The sequence below is a fragment of the Nothoprocta perdicaria genome, unplaced genomic scaffold (assembly GCF_003342845.1).
Source record: "Nothoprocta perdicaria isolate Ctin4 unplaced genomic scaffold, notPer1 scaffold_5, whole genome shotgun sequence".
Classification (NCBI taxonomy): Eukaryota; Metazoa; Chordata; class Aves; order Tinamiformes; family Tinamidae; genus Nothoprocta; species Nothoprocta perdicaria.
Window position 1 is genome coordinate 8,980,842 of NW_020455754.1, and position 22,499 is coordinate 9,003,340.

Sequence of the window (22,499 nt, forward strand, 5' to 3'; positions counted from 1 at the left end):
AGTTACCTTACTAAGCACATGTTGCTTTTTTCTTTTGAAAAGCTGTCAAAGTTTAAGTAAATCTTTTTAGGTTTTGGCTTGCGATTTATGGGAACTACTGGAAAACAGAAGATTCCTGGAGCAGTGTGTGTGTGTCATTATATTTCACTGGGAACATTATGTTGTTTTTTCAAGCTATTCCAATTACCACCTTTTGCAAAGACAGTTGACCATTTTTGTGGAACTCACAGAAACTGGAGATGGAATAAGAGTTAAGTCTGGGCTGCACAGTTGAAATTATTGTACATTTAAAATGGAATAAATTAGCAAACAGCTAATGAATCTCCAAAGTATATGGAAAAGATGGGTAAAATAAGTAAATCCTACTTACTTGCAGTGCTTACAGGGAGTATAATACCATTAGGAAAGGAAAACGTAAAACATGTGACAGCAGCAGATGCCAGACTAACCACGGTGCCGCAGCTCTCACGAGAAACCCMCTTCTGAAGGTGCACATGGCCTTGGCCAACACATTCTTTTTGAACTGATATTTTTCAGTCCTAGTTTTAAGCCAAAGGTAAATTCTTCTGTACTTGGAAGTTTTCAGCAAACTCAATTCAATAATGTTTTTGATTGTGTCTCCGCAGCGTCCCTGTTGCGGTACCACCGCAGTAYGGGTGACACCACAGCTGAACAGGCTGCTGCTGTCAGCTTGGTCTGGGGTGGGGACGATGGTCAGGTGAAGCTAATTCAGTGGCCTAAATTGTGAAAAATGAATTTTTGCTCTTTAAATCCGCTCCTAAGTGCAAAATKTAGTAGATTTACAAGGGCAGCAGACACGTAGACCTGGTGAACACTGGAACCTTCCTCATGCAAGTGAGGTACAGTCTTAACTTGCTTGACCTTTGCTGGGTTTAAAGTATCTAACTTGCTTGGAGGCTTTTCATATCTTGCTAATTGCTTCTTTTGTTATGTAAATACCTTTGAGTATGTAATCCTGACCAGCTGGTATGAATTTTTGGAGCTGCTGGCACTTGTTGGAGCTACCCGGCAGCCTCCTGAGCAAGAGAGGGTGTGCTGGCTTTTTCTGTTTCTGGTCCTAACCTTTTTCAGAGCAATTTGCAATTATTGTAATGGTTTGTTGTATCTTTATCATCTCCCCTGTGTGATAGCTGTGATGAGCATTAGTGTTCCAGTAAGGAGAGATGTGGARCAAGGACTTTGAAGTGGCCCAGACACCAGTGCGAGGCACCAATGGGGCACCAATTGAAGAAGTTCTTCTTCAAGGGCTGTTTGAAGATGATTTTCAGCAGGTAAAGAATGAGCTCTTCTTTAACACAGTAATATGGAGATTCATAGTTTTTGAGTACTAGAATCAGACTCTTCAAGTTCTGCAGGAACAAAGGCTATATTTCAGTTTGGCTTGGCTTTGGAGGCTTTTATAAGAGACGAAGAACCCTTTAATCCAAAGAAATAAATGCTGCGTTTCAGCTTGCTGAATACGGAAAGACAAATTTACTGTTGCTTTTTGTTTGTTTAGTTTGGGGGATCTTTATTTTTTTAAGCACTTGTCTGTTAAAGGCTGTAATTGGCTCTGGACAAGGCCTTTTACTTGTGTTTCCCAGTCATGGATGTCTGCACTTATCTCATTCTTGGCACCCTCCCATTGCAAAGTAAGACGTGGCAGTAAAGTATTGTGAGGCGGTGCCAGAGAGCAGACGGCTGTAGGAAAAAAAAGCGTTTCTTATATGTTATGCTGAACTCTTAAGCTTCTGAGGAATTAGGCTAACACGTTTTCCCCCTAACATTAAAGGGAGGAGGTAGTTCGCACCCCAGGAACAGGCTGCCYGGTGGTGACTCGGAGTCCAACAAGCAGGACTCGGTGCTGTGCCTCCCTGCCTGTCCCCTCTGCAGAACGTCTTGGCAGTAGCCAAGGGAAGCAGAGAAATGTCTGGTTTTGCCTCCAGAGGCTCTGGTCTGCCCAGCTCTGAACCYGCGTGGGGCTGCTGCGCGCGCGGTCGGCACCCTGTCCGAATCTCTGTGCAATAAGTGAGGGGGGCTCTTTTCTGAGGGGGGAAATCYGGCTTTATAAAGTAGAAGTGCAAATGAAAGGGGGGTACAGGAGGAGGAGAAGCTGCAGATTTTTCAATGAGTGGTAAGTGGGGATCAGCCTTGCTTAACAGCAGGGKTTTGCGGGTAAAGAATCCTCTAGTACTCCCTGGTGGGGTGGCTTAAAGACATTTAATTAATAAACTTGAAAGTGACTCTTTTCTAATGTAGCTGTTATAGCTGAAAATAACGGAGTGCAGTTACAGAAAGAGAAAGCCAAGGGAGGAACTCTTCAAGTCAAAGCCTATGTGTTGATTCATGAACCCACAGGTATTAATCTGTGGGAACYGGCTTTTGGTGATAGGCAGGGCTAAAGCATATTGTGCTAAAGTATTAGATCTGGGTTGGAATGGGAGAAAGGGGTGGAAAATGTGCAGCTGGCGAAAGGAAATTGCTTTTGTGCACTAGCACGTGGTCGTGCGGTCTAACCAACACCAGAGCTGGGTGTGATGCTGCACAAGTGGAAAGTGGGACCATYTACTGAGAATTAAATCGGGAGATGATGAGAGAATAGTATTTTTAATCATAGTTCATCTGAGGCATATGTTCATTGTCTCAAGAGAGATTTTGAGATTTTGTCTGTATTTGAACTGGAACAAGAAAACAGTTTTTCTCAAGCTTTGGATTTGACTTGCATCCAAAGCAGATTTGGATGGGCGCCCCACCTGAATTGTTAAGGACTTGGAAGAAATGTTTTAGTCTTGGCCTATTTCTGGCTTAAATACATTCTTCTGTTATGGAGCAGCAGCATTAAAAAGAAAAGAACTCTTGCAACAGATAGGAGAAGTTGTAGTCTCAAGAGATAAGACGTGATCTTGAACGTCCTCTAAGCTGATCTACCTTTGGTAGGCAGATTAATCAAGCGTGACTGTCTGGTAGGTTTATTTAAGCTTGCAGTGCTACGTGGTGTTGAGAAAACCCTGTCATCGACAAGGGGAAAGTTGAAAATGAGCATGGCCTTTGCCTGCTTTACCTGACAAAACGCGGCAGTGCCCCTGCTGTGCACCATGGTTCTCCCTGCGGTGATGTTTCCTGTCCCTGTGCTTTCCTGAAATCCCAATTTCCTGTAATTAGGAAGCTTCTTCTCTTCCCTATCTCTCTTGTAAAAGTAGTTTCTTACCAGGTAAGCTGGAGCGTTGCAGGCATGGGGAGGGGTATTTGGTGAACTGGCCGCCGTTGGCCTCGGTACCTGWTTTTATATCAATTATGACTCACCTTCCAATTATGCAGGCCAGCGTGTGTTAGCAGGTCTCTGCTTCATGGCTAAATGCTACGTGGAGAGAGGGGATCAAGTGAAATTCAAGATTATCYGAAGTAATTAGGACAGAAAATTATTTAGTTTGCCTTGCTGGAAATAGTCCGACTTACTGCTGAAATGATGCCAGGCTTAGTTCAGTTCTCTGTGTAGTTCCAGGCAGAAGAAAACCTTTTGCAGCAGATTGTAATCTTTAATAAGGTTGCATTATGCAACAGTGTGTAAACTCTGATGAGCAAAGATTGGAACAGAACTCCTCGAAATGATATGGATTTGAAATGCAAAACGGACAAGTTTACAATTAAATTTTGKAATTACAAATGATCTGTTGGACAGTAGGGTCTGGTACTAAAGAGCAGTGCCTAAGATGATTTCAGGGAAGAAAAGTAGACGTATCCCATACCATTGAGTTTACTCGTGCTGACTTATTCATGTCTATGGTTTGTATTGTGATTCATAAATATTTCTAATAGCATCATAGGCCACATTCATCCTTGTCATATTGACTTGCTTGGACAAGCGAAAATGGCCCCTGTTAAGCTTTGTTAGACAGTCTCAATTTGGCCGGGCTGTGTAGGATGTGCTTGGAATGTAGCAATTTGTACACTAAGGAAAAAGGATCGTTTGCTCAAATTAAGTTATGAAATTTGGCAGCATTTCTTAGCACCAAATGCACACTAAGTTGGAGCTCGAACAAAACCATTAGTTTTAATTAAAAAAAAATCACTTTGCATTTCTCAGAGGTGCTGGAGAACAGAAATCAGAAATGATCTGTAGAAGTCTATCCTAAAAAGCAAAAGTTCCACTCTTAATTTACAGGGTCTCCACTGTAATTATTTCTGGATCTCCGTCATGAGTAGAACAGCATAAATTACGGGATACTCCTCTCCCAGATGTGCACGCAGCAATTTGTCCTATTTAGGAATCTGCCTGTCTGGACATCTGACAAGCAGCTCTGTTCTTGGCCCTGTGAGGTGCAACTGGGCCTAACTGAGCAGGGATCGCTGACCTTGAGGACTGAAATTCTGAACCCGCCACCTTGTYGGCATTAGGGTTTATGCTGCGCTYGAGTCGATGATAAAGTAATAAAAACCCTGAGGAGAGATGACTCGAATAGGAGAAGACCTCCCTGTGCTGCTCTGATAGTCCGTAGCAGATAAGCTTGTGTGTGGTGTGCAGGTGACCGTGCCTTTGCCTGGCACGTTTCCTGATGGCAGCTGGGACTGCAGTGCTTTCCGCCGGGATGAGGGGCCGTATCCAAGGTGCTCCCAACCTCCTCTTTTCCCARCCTCCTCTTTAGTTGTCTTCGGATTCAAAGCAACGTCTCAAATGCCACGTCGCATCTGTGGTCTCCCGTGGCTGAGGCAGGTAGCTGCAGTGAATATAACGGCTAACCCAGCTCTACGGTTTCAGTGGAATGAGAGGGAGTCAGATATTTAAGCAGCTTTTAAAACCAGGTCATGTTTAAGTGCTTAAATAGGGATTTGAAGAGCCTAACTTCCATGTCTCCATGCCTGGTTTTAGTCCAGCTGGGGTTGGAGGGTTGTGCCGGATTGTCCTGTTCCACTAATGCATTTGTGGCTGGAGCTGTTTTCATACATACTGTTGCTTCCACCATGACTGCAAATGCATCTTCTTCATTGCTCAGCCAGTTTATGATTTAAGAGTCTAAAACTCAGGAAAGGAGGATGGAACAGTGAAGGCTTCTGCTCTCTTTGCAGTTACCCTTTTTAAAATTTTTATTATTACTCTTATTTTCTTCTGTTGCCCTGAGATTTACAGGCGGTTTCTCATCCCAATTCCTTCTCTTTTGATCCTCCTCCAAAAACAACAAAAAGTTAATAAAACGCTGTGTCTGTTTTCTTTTGCAGTCCAATTTCAAGAACTAAATCTAACCCTAAGAATCTCAAACCGAGGTTCCACCACCTCTAGCACTACCCATCTTACAGTACATGCTGAGGCTGCATCTTGAGATATTTGCCCAAGCTTCAGCGATTTGGAAGTTATTGCTGCTGTTACGGACAAACGTTGCATATCCCAAGGTTGACATCTGCTCTGTGTAGATGACTTGGCCTGCCCAGAATGTGCTCAAGCACATGAGGTGACGTCCTTGGTTTTGCTGTACCCAAGGGAGTTTGCTTATAAACTGCAAGGACTTGTGAAACTGGATTAGGCAAAATGGAAGTTGGCCATGGGGTCCATAGGAGAACAGGTGACTCGCAGGGGTTTTTTAATCTGGAAACAGCAYTTTAGGAATCAGTATTTTTAGGACAGAGACATTGGAGTACATCCCTGCCTCATGCTAATGCAAATAGGCAGCAGCTCTGCTGTGGCTGGTGCAATTGTTGCATGAGCATAAAAAGCCTGAGGGCCCATTTTACGATCTAAAGTCTATTTAGAAAGTCTGGGAAGTTCTAGGGTAGACTTCTATCTTGTGGTATGGATGCCACAAGTCGTTATAGGCTCCTGCTCAGGCAGGAAGCAACCCGCTGCTTGCAGCATCATGTTGATTTTGCAGATATTTTGCAGTGCGAGACTCAATCAGAAGGAAAAGACTAAATGCAAGTGGCTTCCATTCTCCTTGCAGGTAAATCCATGTCAAGAATCCATGATGGTGTTTCCAAACATCATGGAAAGCTGTGGAGATTTCAAAATGAGCATGCAGCAATTATTGCTGGCTGGTGCCCTTTCAAGCCAAGAGACTTTCTTCCTAATTAGGATCCTGCCTCTTGGGCTGAAGATAATTAGCAATTTTAAGTGAATATGAAGAGGAAGATGAGAATGGTCTTTTGTAGCTAAATTGCTTTAATTGCTAGAGCTCTTGGAAGATCGCTGCAAATGGTGGTAAGATTTTGTAGAGCATTCAGTAAGTCATTTTTCAGCTCAACTTCTTTTTGGCAGCTCGTTCACCATGTGTGTATTCTTTTAAGTGCAAGCCATGCGAGGTCTTGGTAGAGCTTCTGAAGGGCTGTCACACTGATTTGTGACATTAAATGGATTGCTGACCTCACTGCACAACACTTGCATAGCGTGGGATGGGCCAGAGGCATTTCCTTACTCTCCAAAGGTATGAATATTGACCTTGGACCTGATTTTTGGAAGTGCAGAACACTGAAATCTCGTGGATATTAATGGAAAAAGTGTGGAAGAAAATCTTCTCTCCCTGCTGAAGGCCCTCTCTGCTCGAGTAGTGTGGAAGGGGTCAGGAAGGGGATGTGAGGAGAAGGTAGCCCCTTAGCTCCGCAGTGCCCCTGCGTTAGGGGGAAGATTTCTGTTTAGGTGGCCCCATGACACCGTTCCCCCGCTTTCCTGCTACAGAGGTAGTTCTTAGCTGTGCTCAGTCCTGTTTGACCAGTGACGATGCTGCTCTCAGACCTACCTGGGCATGGACACAGYTACAATGTGAACCAGGAGCACCTCTTCTGAATTCTCATCCCATTTCACCTGCTTTCTGTGGGTGTCCCTTTATGGCAGCAGGTCCTTTCAGACCCTTTRCTGTATTTTGTACGTTTTGAAGTCTGGATCAGTTGACAGTATTTTAATCTTGGAATGGTGAAGAACTGTCTGACAGGTTTCAGTGGTGTGCCAAGATGTGGGCCACCACCTGTGGTCACCAATGTCCAGCTTAATTAGACTTTCCCTGTATTTATATGTCTGGGTTTTGAAAAAACAAAATGTTCTTGCAATAGGACTGCAGCGCTGCAGCATGTTTTTTTCCCACTGCCCTCTTAACCTGTGGTCCAAGCTTGCATTTCTCAGTATATCTAAATGAGGTATGGAATAGTATATAGGCTTTCCATTTGCCTTTAAATCCTCCTGAGAAACCCTAAGAGGCTAACAAGGCAAGATTTAAAAAACGGCCCGAGGCTGACTATATAAAACACAAACTGCTTTGGCATAAGGCAGCTCAGCAAAAGCAATACCCGGCGGGAAGGGGGTGATCATTCATCTCAGATTGAGGATGGGAATTAGGGAGAGCCTTCCTGAGAAGCTTTCACATCGAGAGGGTAAGACATAAATGTGGTTATGTCGGTATAAAARGCCAATGTATACATAAGGCACCTGTAAATTACACGTGTTAGAATTATGATGCCGGAGTTTAATATACCTGCTGGTGTGTGTAAATGCGTATATATAAAAATATATATATCCATGCACAGAGTATAGTGAGCAGTTGGCATTGTAAAGAGTAGGGCATATACCATAAACTATCCCAGTGACCTGAATCATCTTCTGTTGTGATGCGTTTTTCCTCTTACCACCTCCTGCGTCTCCACAATTAAAAAGACCATGGATTTCAAATGCTCCAATAAGCAATTAGAAGCAATTAGAAGTTGCTTTCAGAGTAAGTTGGCTTGGCGCTGCACGGGGAGCAGGAGCACCAAGCGCTTTGGGTGACAACTCAGTTCCTGGAAGTCCTGCTCTAACTGGACTAATTAGGCGTGGTTCTAGACGGGTTCTTTCAGCTGCGGCTCCGGCCTCGCTCCGTGCCCAAACGCCCCATGCCGGTGCCCGGCCCAGCCTCCCGCCGGCCCTCCCTGTTGGGGCTGCTCAGTCGGCCCCTGGGTTTCTCGAGATGTGGTCGGAGCTTCCATCCGAGTCTCCTGCTTGCCCTGTGTGGGATGCACACGCAGCCTCCCGTCATGATATTTTGTGTAGTTATTAACGAGCTGGAGAAACCACTTTTGGTTGTAGGTGTTTCAGTTTTCGTAGTGAGGCTGAACGGAGAAGCTGGTTATGAGATCATAGAAAGGCTTCAGAAAGACTCTTATTWAATAAAACCTGTCCTATTGCTGAGTGTTGTGAGGACTTCCATGCTGGCTTGCGGGTGGGCTCTGCAGGCTTCAGGCACCCGCTGCTGTGGGTTCAGACCCAGCCTTGAAATGGGGCAGAAGATGCCTCGGGCCTTGGGGGAATGCAGAGAACATCGTGGAGTGCAAACAGGGCCTGGACAGTGTTTTCTGCCAAGCCACAGCCTACGTGGAGATGGGAGATGAGTRAAATAAACAACGTGGGAGAGATGTAACGTGATCTGTGTGTGTGTGTATAGAAGTGTACATAAAGAGCCGTGCGTGCCGTGGCCGCAGTGTTTTCTCAGGCGGCCGCCTGGCCCAGCTGCAGGATTTGTACCCGTGAGCGCTCCTTAACGCGCCCCACGTGGTGGGAAGGAGGCTGCCTGGGAAAGGAGGCTCCAGGCGCAGGGTTGGCCGGGTCCGGAGCAGGAGGAGAGTTCGGGGAGGCGGCAAAGGGCCCTGCCCCGAGCTGGGCGCGAAACGCAGCGAGAACAAGCCGGAATGTTTTAATAACACCCAACATTTGAAGATTTTTATCTGCAGGCTCTTTTAATTGGAGTAGCCCTGTCACCATGGGTGCTAAACCTGAGCTCAGCCTCATGGTGACACAGATACCCAAGGACTCCTTTTAAACACAGTTGCTGACAGCCTCTGTGAACTGTAAGCATGACTTTGAAAAGCCCAGATGATCCCTGACGTGTRCGGGGAGGTTTGTGCCGTAAACCCAAGCATTCAGAGAATGAGATTTGGTTAAAAACCCTCAGCTTTAACGTCTAATTTCTAATCATGTTTTGGTTTATGTCTGCCTTCTTCTTTGAGCTTCTAAGACTGCATTAAAGTTCAAACATCTCTCTGCAACCGCAGCAGCTCGAGCTGTTTTGCTCTAAATGCACGGAGAGAATCTTAGGGAGTTACATTCCTGCCAGAGGAGGCTTTAAAAGAAACCCCTGCCGATATCATAATAGCAGTGCTAAAATCATGAAATGAGGGCTTTCCTCAAAGAGTGAACTGCCTGAGAACTTCATAGAGGTGGAAAAAAAGACTTCATTGGGATAGAAGAGACGGAAGGATAAGCCACTTATTTTGTAGTCTGTCATTTTTCATCAACCATTGTGTTCTGCGACTTGGAATTATAATTTCCAAGTCTCACATTCAAATCAAAACTTAGCCTTGGATTGAGACTAAATAAATAGCCAGAATCTTTGTGATGACTTTGCAAGAGGTATGATTCGTAATGCCAAAGAGTAACAGTGACGTGAAACTCAGTGCTGTTGCAAAACTACACACGTAGAGAGGAAAGGCTGGTGAGTAACAGTGAGTAATAAAACTAAGTGAGGTTTATTCTTGGACCTTTTGAGTGGGACAGGGATGACCATGTCTCTCTCCTTCCTTTTAGAGCAGTTGGGAAATGCTGTAGAAGGCAGAAGGATTCAAGGGAGGAGATACTGAGATACAGAGGTGTGTAACATCATGGAGGTAAAGGGGTAAGCGCTGTTCAGTATCTCTTCCATGGCAAGGATTAGGACACATCAAGGAAAACTTGCAGGAGGTTCAGATGAATGGAAGGAAGCCGATGGGGAGCACAATAATGCCAAGAAACTCCTTGCTACTGTTGATGCTGAAGTGGTGCATGAGTTAAAAAAGTATCCAGACATCACCTCTGGTCCCCGAAATCYCAAATTTGTGCTTTTGTGGAAATAGGAAGCACATTCAGGAAAAATWCTGCTACCTGCTTGACCTGGTCTTATGTAGATTCTTAAAACRCTGCTATCGGACACCTTTGGAAACAGGATACTGAGCTTTTATCTCATCTGTCTTTGGCCTGGTTAGCACAGGCCTATCACTGCACTCGCTATCTAATATGAAAAACGTAGCTTATTTCTCCAAAGTCCCATCATCTCACTGCACTGTTGCTGCTAGAAGTGACTTGGAGCTTTATTGTTAATGCAGTTCTTAGAAGCTGTCCAGTATTACAGTGTCTAAATGCCCAGTCACACTCCAGGTCTTGCCCTTTCTCAGATTTTTTATTGTATTACTTCTCCCTTCTTTGCTTATTTGGCAGCAAAACTTTTCAGACATCAGAGAAAATGCTTTCTTTTTAGAACTTAACAGTTGCTTTAGCAGAATGGGGCTTGTGTTTGTTGTGATATTTTTAAGATATTTTCTTGGCATAATCTCTCATTTGCAAGAAGTAGAAAAGACATAAAAAAGCCTAAGATGGGAAATTAAATTTGGTTTAATTTCTTGGCAATGTGCAGAATCATTTCCCAGGTCTCTCTTGTTAATGGTGCAAGTTTTTAGCTTATTCCCAAGCTATCAATGTTCTTAGGTCTTTCTATCACAAAAAGAATCTGTTTCTCAAGATCTGTGTCACTGGGATAGGCCAAGAAGTGACCACGGGGGCAGCTCCAGCTCATGCTTCTATTGCTGCTCTGATAACGGAGGTCCAAAGACCGCTTGCTAATGGAAAGCTTTGCGTGTCCATAAAACCTCATCAAAGCCAACTGCGGAGAAAGTTTCTTGGTTGAACCCTAACCAATGTCTACATGCAGCGTTGTGCCCAGAGACCTCGATTTGGCAGGTCAAGTCTGAGCATCTAGGGTTGTTATGTCTTCCTCACCAATATGTCTAAATAATAGCTCATAATTAACTCTGGCAATCATTCTCATCCAAGCAAAACTCATCATTTGGTAATTCTCTGGGGCTTTTGCCAGCTGCACTCCGAGGAGCGTGTGGGCTCTGTGCTGCGGGCTCGGGAGCAGCCAGGAAGGATTCCTGCCGTTGGTGCCCAGCGGGTGCGATGCCCGTCCTGGCTGGGAGCCGTCCAGGCAGGGAGCCGCTGCGGTGCTGGGGGCTCAAGGAGCTGCCCCTCGCCTGGGCCCTCCGCTCCTCTGGCTGCTGCAACGTCTCAGCTGGAACAAATGAATAACTGAATATTTGCTGTCTTCTCAACAGTCCAACCACTTCTATTTAACCCCAAAGCTGGGAATGGGAACCATTCTGCAGCAGAAATATGAAGTACTGTGTTGAGGGGAAATTGCCTGAGAAGACGCTACATGTTTCCTATGGTGGCTGGGAGTCGCTCTGTGTTCCCATCTGGTCTGCATTTTCCCAGGCCTGCTCTGCAAAATAACCCATGACTGAGGCAGACCAGTTGCACTTACCTCTACAAGGGTGGATTTGTGGGGAGCGAGGAAAAACCCTACAGTGTCTCAGGGTTTCTGTTGCCCTCCCAGAAACTGCCTTTACTGGAAAATGCTGGACCCAAGCTCTGATCTTGGATGAAAAACCCAATGTTCTTTGGCTGCTTGAAAAGGATTTGTGATCCCCATGGAATCTGAATGTCACTGAACAGAACCCTTGGAAGAGGCCAATTTTCTCTTAATTTATGTAAACAGGAAACTRCATCCAGCCATTCCGCTGCTCCCGAGCTGCCCTCTGGAACACCAGTCCTTTCCGTGAGGAGCAGTGAAGTCCATCAGTGAGCAGGGCCCGCTCGGCCTTTCTGCTCCCTCGGCCTGCGTGCCCGGCTCTCCTGCCTGGCTTTGCATGATTTTATCTTTGCATTTGAAAATTATGGACATCTGTAAAAACAAAGTGTAATACATGGTAGTGGTCTGCTACTGTATTCATTTGAATTAATGTCCCTTAAAGTGCAAGGGCTGCAGATTTCAAGCATCACAAGACAGTAGAGCTATGTGCATAAAGACAAAACAAATATTTTTACAAAGGCCGATTTATAACCGGCTCCAGGTTCATTTAATTTTGATGGAGYGTTGCACCTGCAAGGAGAGGAGAGGTGGTGGTACGAGCTTAGATACGCGTCTGAATTTCCAGAACGTACAACCTTATTTTCGTTGCCTCTCTCCCAACAGGAATCCGTCGCCTTCGCATTCCTGCTGCTTCTCCTCTTCCTTGAGGAAACACAGCTGTGGAGCGGGCGCGCGCGGCGCTCGGCGGATGCGGCCGCGTAGTTACCGCGTGGCAGCAGTAGGCGCCTTATCATTATCAGGCCACATCTGTTTCCCACTAGATGTTTTTCTCTGTTGCTGAAAATGGCCAAAGCCAAAGGCCCAGATGTAGGTACGTGAAAGTTAAGAGTAGCCGCTTGTGCAGTAATCCCAGTTTGAAGCCAAAGGTTTTTGCCTTGAAATATGTTGATGCGTCTTGAATAACCCTTCAGGATTGTTCATTTGACCTACCAAGAAATTTAATTACCATTAACTAAAATGATGAAGTTACTGGCAGTGAGCTGGACAACAGAAAGCTTCTGTGAGTTGGTCTTGTTTGGTGGTGAAGTCAGCGTAGTTTGCTGTAATCTTCATCTTCTGGGAAGGATTAAGTTATGACAAACAAATGCCTGTTCCCGAGGAGCATATTCCCCAGGGCTTAGTGAGCTTTAATTTCTGTGCGTCAACGTTGGGGCACCAGCTGATGCATTTACTTCTTCCACTCATGCTCTGAGCTTCGGGCTCTGCAGCCTCCTYATCTGCTGGGAAACCTGCTCAGCTCCAACTTTCCGAACCACTCCAAGCACCTGAAACAACTCGCACTAAAACTTCGCCCCTTCAAATATTTGGAGCTCTCCTCTCATGCTTGGTGCCCACAACCTTGCTTTTAAGGCAGCTGCAGCAATAGTGGTGGTGGGTAAACGGTGTGGTGGAGTTGTCCAGAACCATTGGGTCGCTCAGCCCAGATGTGGCAGTTGTGTCAGCACCACTTCAGGACAGAATTTACTTTTCACAGAATCACAGAATGGTTGAGGTTGGAAGGGACCTCYAGAGATCATCTAGTGCAACCCCCCTGCTCCAGCAGGGACACCAGAGCAYGGGGCACAGGGCGGCATCCAGGTGGGTTTGGAAGACCTCCAGAGAAGGAGAYTTCACAACCACCTTYGGAAGACCTTTGGAAGCCTGTTCAGGGCTCTGTCACCCTCACAGGAAAGACTTTTCTTCTTATTAATCTTGTGTACAACAGATGAGTAGAAAATGCCCAGATAATGTTTTTTTCAGAAAGGCTAAGGATGGGATCCCATCACCTCCCACCTCTCTGCCCCCGTGATCACGAGCGCGGGGACACGGACACTCTGCCCACCTGCTCCTTCAGGGAGTGCCAAGCTCATCGCCAGGAGAGGGTAAGAATCTAATCTCTGATCTGTGAAGCTGTCCAAGGAGACTTATTTTGTCTTGTTAATGTGAATATTGACCATTCCTTACCCAGGGTCTTTCTCACTATCTCCAAGTGAGCAAATAAGCCACAGAACACGATAATGCCCCGAGCAGATGTGTCTTAGAGGGGAAACTGTGACAATGCGGAATATTGACCTGAAGCTGGAGTTACAGGGCAGATGCATACCATGAGCTGGAGTATGTGATATACATATGGTATCCCCTATGTGGTTTCAATTTATATGGTAATTTTCTCCTTCTAAAACTTTTCCTCCTCTCCCTTTGCTTTCCATGACTATCTTTGAAAGTTCCTGGAAAAGGGCAGACAAACCCTTCTCTTTGGAGCCAACAGCAATAKCACTTTTTCAGTCTTCTGGCAGTCTGCTGGCACTTTGGATTTCGATTTCCTTTACCTACTAGATATATTTATATATATTTAGATATTAAAATAACACCAAATGTATTCTGTTTCTGTTCATCTTTCAAACAATGTGCAGCTGTTGAGCTGTGCATGAGTTTTCACTTGCTGCAGGTCATTCTTTGCTGGATGGAAGGAGAAATGCCTCAAACAAAGGACACCATGCAGAGACTGGGTTTCTCTCCCTCTCCTTTGGAAATAAGAAATTGCAGGTGTACATGTGGTCAAGAGAACATTTGGAATGAAATTCTTGGCGTTGCATGGTCATTTTTTGTCAGCTTATATTTCCTGTGATCTAAATCCCCCATTAAAAAAATAACAACCTTGGTGGCAGTTGATAGCAAACCATGTGTGATGTTTCAGCTGAAACTCCCTTCTCTTCCTTTTTGTTAAAGGCTTTTCTCATTCCCTTCTGCCTTTCCCATCTCCTCTCTCCTTGTCTTTTCTCCCCTGCTGTTCTGGGACATGGGTGATCACCCTCCTTCCAGCTCGGGGCAAGGAGAGGGCTTCTCTTGAGCAGTTCTCAGCTGCAAGGCTGCTGAGGCTCCAGGGAAAGCGTCTTCTTGGTGTCAGGCTGGTACAGAGTGTGCAGGGGACAGGGATGGATCTGCAGTTCACAGGGTCTCTTTGCCTTTTGCTCCTCTCTTTGCCTCTGTCCTTCCTCAGGAGGAGGGCTGGGGTGCGTGAGGCGCGAGCAGCTCCGAGCGTGTTCCCTATGCGCCACATACCCGCGAGAGCTCTGCGTCTGGAATCTGGAGTCCTCACGTTACTCCCCCAGCACGTGAGTCATGGTTCTTGGATGCGAATAAGAGCCTGGAGCTGTGCGGGTGACGTGGTGGAGGAAGTGCAGCTGTCCGTCCGTTACACTGCTTAGAAGTTTTTGGCCAACTCTCCCTCTGAAGAGAGCATCTCTTCCCACAGCAAAGCCCGGATCTGTAGAGAAGTTTAATACACAGAGATGGTGCTGGGAGGCAAACTGTGAGCAGGGGCTTCGTGCTTGTCCTGTGGCCCTGTTGGTGATCCTTGGGAAACTCAGAGAGACTCTAAACGTTACAGATGTGTGTGGATTTGCACAGCTCACGGCGCTGCTGCGATGCCCCATGTCCTCCCCTGCGGCGCTGTTGCTGAACGGGCTGCTCTGCAGCTCCCTGGCACGTGCCAGCTACAGAGATGCACTAGGTTTCGGGAAAACATCCCTCCTGGAATACACGGGAGATAACACACCAGATGACTGTTATGAGCGAGATCTGAGACATCTTATTTAACTTAATAACAAACCAAGTGGAGAAACTTTGCAGCAGAGGCTGCCAATCCTCCGRAACCACAGCCTGGCTATTTGGCTGCCAATAAAACTACATATTTTCATATTTACTAATGGAGGACAAATGAACTCTCCATGGTGAGTAATACAGATAGCAGCAGCTCCAGTTCCTCTTCATTCATCAGCTCATTGCTTTCCCCAAGCAAAGGTCAGAATATGTTTGGTTTGCTTGTCTCCATCGCAGGATTTGTGTTGGTGATTCACTCGAGGRGCTGACCACGTCCCGCCAGAAGGACTGAGCTGGTTCTGGAGCCTGTACACGTCTCTCCTGGCCTTGCCAGAGGAAAGTCCAAGTGGGAAAGTAGTGAGTCAGGCCATGGGAAGCTTCCTCCAACATAGCCTGGGACTGCCCTTACCTTGGGCATGTTCTTTCASACGGCAAGGAAGAAGGCTGCTGATGAAGGACTGTTCTGAGATTTAGGGAATTTGGCCACCTTCAGGAGAGAGGTTTATCTTCTAAGGGGACCTGTGATTGCCTTGAAGTGGGTCCAGCAGGTCACATTCAGATACCTTTAAGATTTTTTAAGGGATAGGGCTTGTAATCCAGGTGTTGCCATGTCCTTTTAACTGCAGACAGGATCCCACATTCCTTGTTTGAGGAAAATGGGAATTTCACACGCACAATAGCTTCTTGTAATGACTGATCTTTATATGCATTCCTCCAGGATTCAGTTACATTAAGTTTATTTTAATGAGTATGGTCTTGAACTTCTCACAGTAGGATTCAATGAAGAGACTGGAAATTCTGGAAAAGATTAGAGTTGGGTGAATAATTCATAAAGAGTAATTTGTTTTATGAATGTCACCCTTTTCTATTTGGGGATTGCCTAGGAATAAAACATGGCTTGCCTGTATTTAGTTGTTGATTAAAATTATTCACCAAATAATTTGTCAGCAATCCTTACTTGGGAGCTCACTCATGAGTGACTTGTTGCAAGCAGTTGATGCTCAGGAATTGAGCTACCACACGGGGTGCAGAAATTCCAGCCTTAATGCCGCTCATTTCCCAAAGTTCTCCGTGTTTTCCTGGCGATGGATTCATGGATACGAGGCATTAGTGGGATGGGAGCGAGGCCATGTTGTAGTTTGGTGTAAGCTGTTTGTGGGGCTGCTGTGCAGCCTGAAAATAAATAATAATACTGCATGTTCAATATTTATTCTCCTTCCTGCACTCAAGCGCAGTTGGAATTTCGAAGAGGCTCCATGTGGCACTGGCTCGTTTACTTTGCAGAACTCTCTCTGCCTTTCTTTTCACTTATATAAGTGTCTAGTATTGCTCTTAGGTACAGATTGYAATATGTAGGTTTTGATAAAGTAAATGTATATCTAATTCTCTACAGAAGATTCTTGTTTAATGATAGATGAGGTGAATATAACCTATTGTGGTTTAGGCATTATATTTCCTTAAATGAAGTATGCAGGAGAGGTATCATGCTGTCTAAAATGCATGAAAAGAAGAAAAAGAGGAATATTCCTGTAATTTTCTTGCAGAGTTGCTTACATTTGGATCAAAGGGAGGAGGAAGAGGAAATTCCAGTACCCCAAGTGTGTTATTAATGAGTAGAAGCTCCCTCAAAAGGCCTAGAAATGATCTGTATTGCTGAACTAAAAAGATGCAGAAGAGATCAATGGAGAGCAAATGGCAATTCAGTCACTTTCTGTTTTCCGTCTAGTGACATGAGGTCTGATACCCGTAGGTGTGTCCTGCTTCATGGCACATCCTGCTCTAATAACCATGTGTAGAACAAGGTCTTCGTTGCAGCTCTGCATCTCCTGATCCATTAAGGACGATGACTTCTGGTTTAGGCATTCCCAGCAAGAATTAGCAGCGTGATTAATCCTTTCCTTGTTAAGAAGAGTTGCAGGCTTAGCAGGAATGCTGAGTGATGGAGAAGTGAGTAGAGCAGAAGGTGGCAGATGGGCAAATCCCTTTCAAGGTCTCTTTATCCAAATGTCTTCCACAGGAATATTTTTTTTTTCACTATTGTAATACAATTTTAAATAACCTTACTAGGATGCAAGGTCTGTCATAATTTTTCTTTCAGTAAAACTCATCAGTAACGAGTGTTTGTGCATATGTATTTGCACTGCAAAGTTGCYCTGCAGTACTGATACTCTAATGACTTTTTTTCTCTTCAGATTCACAGGAGCCTCCTAATATCAGACCCTGGATGTTGTTTTAGGAGTTTATACACAGGCCAGATATTCTTTGTGTGCATGCTAAGCTGAGGACAGATGAGCTCCAGGTCTGAGAAGCAAATTTATTTACTTTTCTTATACAAATATTTAATTAATTTCAGATCTTTTTGATGAGATGTAGATCAGAGTCCCTGCATGCTAACCGTAGCCGTCTATAAAATTTGTGCAAGCACTGAACAGAAATTACAAATGCCCAAAAAGGGATTTAAAAGCAAATGCTTCTTTCTGCAGTTCTCCCCTCTATGAATCACCAGTAAAATAGAAAACCCCTCTGTTTGCAGAAATCTGTCTCTTGTGGTAAGTGTCCTGATTGCTGTAGGGTGGCACACGAGGCTTGGAGAAGGAGGGACCCCCAGACCCCTCTTGCTGCCCGAGTTTGGCCCTTCTGGGGTTTTGCTGTGACGGCCCTGCGGCAGCTCTGGGCTGAGCTCTGGGCTGAGCTCTGGGCTGAGCCCTGCTGAGCACTCTGCAATGAGACCTGAGGAGAGTTTTCAAGGTGTGATTTAGCTTCCCCCGGGAGACAGAAGCAATGAAAAATTAGGGTGCGGAAGTTGGAAAAGTGCTTGTTTCTTAATTGATTCCTTCCCAGGAGCTTGAAAAGGAAGGAAATTCAAACAGCTGCTGAAAGGAGAGTTCTGTTATCTACTTCTGTAACCCTTATTTTCCAAGGTTTGGCAAACGTTTATACATCTCTCTGCTAAGCTGTATTTTTGGCACCAAAATATTGGTTGTGGTTTGCATAACCATGTGATTCCCTTCAGTAGCTGCTTGCAAGAGAACTGAGGTTATTTCTGTTTTTTTTTTGAATGCAATTAATTTTACACGTTCTAACTTTCCCTATTCCTTATGGAAAATTTTTCTTGAAATGTGGAAAATAGCAAAATTTTTGTTCACTCTGGAGGAATGTAAGACAGGACTTGGGGGAGGGAGTCTAATTTCGGAAAGAAAAAAGGAAAGTTTTGCAATTCCTAAGAGACAGAACTAAAATACTTTTTCTTTTCCACCAAAAAACCCTATAAAACTCCAGAGGAAGCACTTTATAAGGAAACTCTTGAAAAAATCCCACTGCAAAATTTTGATCATCACTACTCTGCCCTCCTCTCCTCTGCTTGCCCAGGTAGGACAGAGTAACCAAAACGTCCCTGAGAGCAGTGGTCCAAGTGCTGCAGATCCTGTGGATGCTTCTACATTCACAGCACCCTGGTAAATGTAGGAGGTAGTGGGGGAACAGGCAGGTTCAGGCCAAAAGCTTCCTGTGCCTCCCGCTCTTCCTCCTCTGAGGTTATTCCTRTGACTTGAAAAGTGGCATTTCCTTCTGCCTTCATATTTCGTAATGGGCGTTAGGCCAGACAGGAACAAAAAGTGGGTATGTGAAAAATATGGCATGAATCAAAGGGGGCTGGTAGGCCAAGGTGACAACAAGGCCAAGAAGAAATGCAGTTTAATTCCAAGCCTTCTTAGGAAGACCAAGCAGGGATGACCTGCAATGTTCTTCTCATAGCCCAGACATTTCTCAAACACACTTCCAGGTGCAGATACGAGTGTTTGGGAGGTCACCGTCCTGCTCTGTCTTGCGAGGTGCTTTGGTGCAGCTTTGCTCTGGCCCAGGTGGAGGAATGTGCTGGAGATGCCACGGCGAGCTGGGTACATTGGTGCTTCGCGTGGCACCTGACAGCTGTGCAAGGGAGAACACGGGGCCTTCTGTGGACGCGTGATGTGACTGGACCGTGGCTGTCAAAGCAGAGACAAGGTGGAAYGTGTCCATGTGTCCAAGGTGGAACATGTTCCTTCCATATACTATAATCCCAACTGACTGATGGCTGCTTAAGAGGTTGCAATACATCTGAAAATCACAGCACTTGTCCTCAGGCTCTTCTAGGAATGGCAACGTCTCGTTATTCTTTCTGTTCCTCGTTTTCCCTGCCTTGTGCTTTAATGTTTTCCCTGGGCTGGTTGTTCTGGCAGGTGTGGAGGGCCCTGGTGCTTCAGCATCCCTGCGCCCGCGTGGGGCTGGGGCTTCACTCCGGGAAGGAGCCAAGCGACTGCGTTTGTCCATGTGCCGGAGCCCATCTCCGCGCTGCACCATCTGTTCTGCAACCACAGGAAAGGCAGCAAACTCTTTGGAAATGGCACAAACTGTGCTCAAAAGCCAGGGAAAAGGCTGATGTGGAAGTAAGCTGCTGCACATTGATAGGGGCCTTGGATAATGGTGCAACAGAGAAAAACAGCAAAACGAAGTTGAAGTAGAAAAATATAGGAAAGAAAATCACCTTCGCACCTCAGGGAGCAAGTTCCAGCCCATGTCCACGCATATATAGATTTTCCCTTCTATCTTCCCTCTTCCTTTGAGTATTCCTTCATTTTTTTCAAATTATCTCTACTCAGCAGAGCTGAGAAAAGTTGGCATTTAGTAGTWCAGAGACCCTGCAGTAAAGAGGAATCTCAACGGCTCCTCCCTGCTGGGTGGGTCGGTGCCCGTATCCGATGCCGGGGGGCTCGGTGGTGCCGCTGCTCTCCCAGGACACAGCTGGGGTGCAGCGTGCAGCTGTGTGCCCTTTTTCAAAAGCCAGGCAGGAGAACTGCAGACAGTGTGAAAAACGAGAAAAGCTGGAGAACTTTCCTTGTGATRGTTGGTCTTGATAGTACAGTGAGGGGAATCTTCACTGCATAGTCACTCATCCCTCACCTGAGCGGGCAGTTGTTAGTGAAGGACTTTGTATGTGGTGTGGGTTGGTTAAATGTCTCCCACCAAAGTGTTTAGTTTCCATTTTTCAGTGTTTTGTTCGATGGTTTCCTGAGTGTTCATCTCCTGATCTTCTTGAATCCTGTCTCTTGACTCTTGGTAGCTCTGGATAGACAGGACAGAGCCCTGTCTCTAGTCTATACTACTTAGCTATGAATTTAAGGAAGAAAAGTTAGGATTTCATTAACCTTTGACCGTCTGTGTGGTGTYTGTTATGCATGAAGCTCAAGTGGCCTCTGGTCATCCGACCACTTCTTGCCTCGGATGAGTTCATGTATCCAGGCTGCGATGCAGATGAGCGGATTTGWGCCTTGGTTTTCCACATTGGGGATTTTTCCCTGTCAGGCACTAGRCAGACCCTGGTGCTGAAGGGCTTTCTCGGCAGCATCTGGATGCCCTCAAGAAAGGGCAGAGATGCCGTGTCCTGTGTTGGGTATTTGTTCCTCCTCTAGGCAGGACTTGGAGGGYTGATTGCAAAAGCTGCCTTTGGTTTGAGTGGTGAGGCTGGTACAGATTATCTGGTAATTTCTTTTGAAAAATGACATTTTCGCATTTGCAGAAGTTAACTGGCATTCTTACCATAGCATTTCCYCTGTTCCACATTTCTGGCTTGTAATTCTTTTGTAACTATATTTGGACAACTGACTTGGAGCGGTTTGCCAGCATTGTTGTTGGCTCAGGGGCTACAACTATTATTTTCTTCTGTTTGTCTAGTAGTCTAAAGTAATAATGTCTATTTAATTATAATACAATCTCAGGAGTTTTACAGGCAACTTTAAAAAACAGAGCCACATCATTTGATAGAAGCCAGGTGAAGTTTGGAAACCACTTCTTGAAGAACTTTAACTTAACTTCCCTAATATCTTTTGTGGTCATCGTCAGTGTTATCCCAATAAACATAAGATGTTTGTGAACTTGCTGGAGCTGGTGGCTTCCACAGCCCCATCACAGCTCTCCTGGTGTGAACCACCGGTAGAGCACAATGCACCAACGGGTGCTCATTTGATTTCTAGTAGAGTTGAAACATTTACAGCTTGTTTTATGCTCCTTTCTTTGCATTTGTTTTGCATTTGCTTTTATTTTCAGGATATTCATCCTTTATGGGCTCTGTTTGACACAGTGTATGTTATGCCCAACTCTGAACATACTTGCTAGCTCTAGCTGTATCCTTCTGCCTTTTGGGTGTGCATGTGAATATTTTCAGCTCTTCGGTGGTGTGCGGAAAGCTGGTGGTTACTGGAGGCACAGCCTAAAGAGCTGGCGGAGGGAATGTCCTTGTTCTTTAATACAGAAGCTGTTACTGAACTGCATTATTAGTAGCTGTGGGCTGGGAGGGAAGGGAGGAGAAAAATATCGGGAAAAGCACTGCAAACAAACTGAAAAATGGGGTGTGGTAACACTGAGGAAAGGAGAGCATCACACGAGCAGCTCTTTGGGGCTGGGCAGGACGTTCGTGTGAGTTTGCGTCTTGTTTTCAAAACCAGCTGCTAGTTTGTGGCTCTCTGGTGTTTTAGCATTAGTAGCCCTCTGTGCTCAAAACCTATAATAATATTTCTTATTATAGGACTGGCTGTAACACGTTAGGCTCGAATTCCTATCAGAATTTCCTTTTTATTGTTTCCTAATATATACCAGTTTTTCTGTAGCAATGATTCTTATTTTTCTCTATGCTTTCAAATCTTGGAGAGTAATCATATGCCTKCCTTCCTCTTTGTCATGTAGACAAGCAGTACACATTAWTTCTTTGATTTAATCCTCCTTAATAAGTCTCTTCCTCCAGGGATTAATTATTTTAGTTTCTGTACTGAATCTTGCACTTTGTTGACATCTTGTATTACTGAGCCCAGTATAAAATTGAAAGCTCATCTCTCATTAGGTTTTCATGCTCTCATTTGGATAACTCCTTTCCAGGTTCATTTTTCAATTTAGAGTAAGAAAAGGAAGGTTAAAGCAAGCCTCTTTCTAGAATATGATAAGGAAAACAAATCCTGGGTGGAGCAAATTTTTTGGCCATTCTGTTTTCCCTTGTCCTTTTGTGTGTCTGGTTTAAAAGCAGTGTTTAGCTGAGAGGGGCTCCGCCTGACTTCTAAAGCTTGAGTTACCACCAAGGTCACCACTGGCTTCTAGGCTTCATTTGGATTTTTTTTTTGGCTCTCTTGCTTAGAGCAGTGCCAAGAAGGTGAGTAACAGTCTCTCCTGCTGGAGATCTTKCTCTCCCTCAAGAACATCAGAAGATGCAGGGCCAGGGAGACCTGGGTTGGCCAATGTGCCACGTTGGTGCCTCTTGAATGGTGGTTTTGGGATGAGATTCCTGAGCCTGCTCTCTGTGTGGCTGCAAGGGCACTAGGGTTGTGCAAGAGAAGGGGGAAAGCACAGCTGAGATGGAGGAGGAAGAGGAGGAKGATGTGACTTGAGCAGCCCAGACATCAGCAGCTCATGTTGCTCTGGCAGCTGTAGGCCCAATACTCATCTGGTGTGTGGCATGTTGGTGCAGTGACATCCTCTAAAGGAAAG

The 22,499-nt window shown here is 45.3% G+C and overlaps 1 protein-coding gene and 1 long non-coding RNA gene across 2 annotated transcripts in view; both read left to right on the plus strand.

Annotated features, from left to right (window-relative positions):
* ADAMTS2 (ADAM metallopeptidase with thrombospondin type 1 motif 2) overlaps positions 1-22,499 on the plus strand; it is a 142,839-nt gene that overhangs the window by 18,382 nt on the left and 101,958 nt on the right. The gene's annotated exons all lie outside the window — the stretch shown is intronic.
* Positions 1,187-13,266, plus strand: LOC112954405. Its single transcript, XR_003250690.1, has 3 exons — positions 1,187-1,292; positions 9,533-9,594; positions 13,149-13,266. It is a non-coding gene; the product is annotated as an uncharacterized LOC112954405 (long non-coding RNA).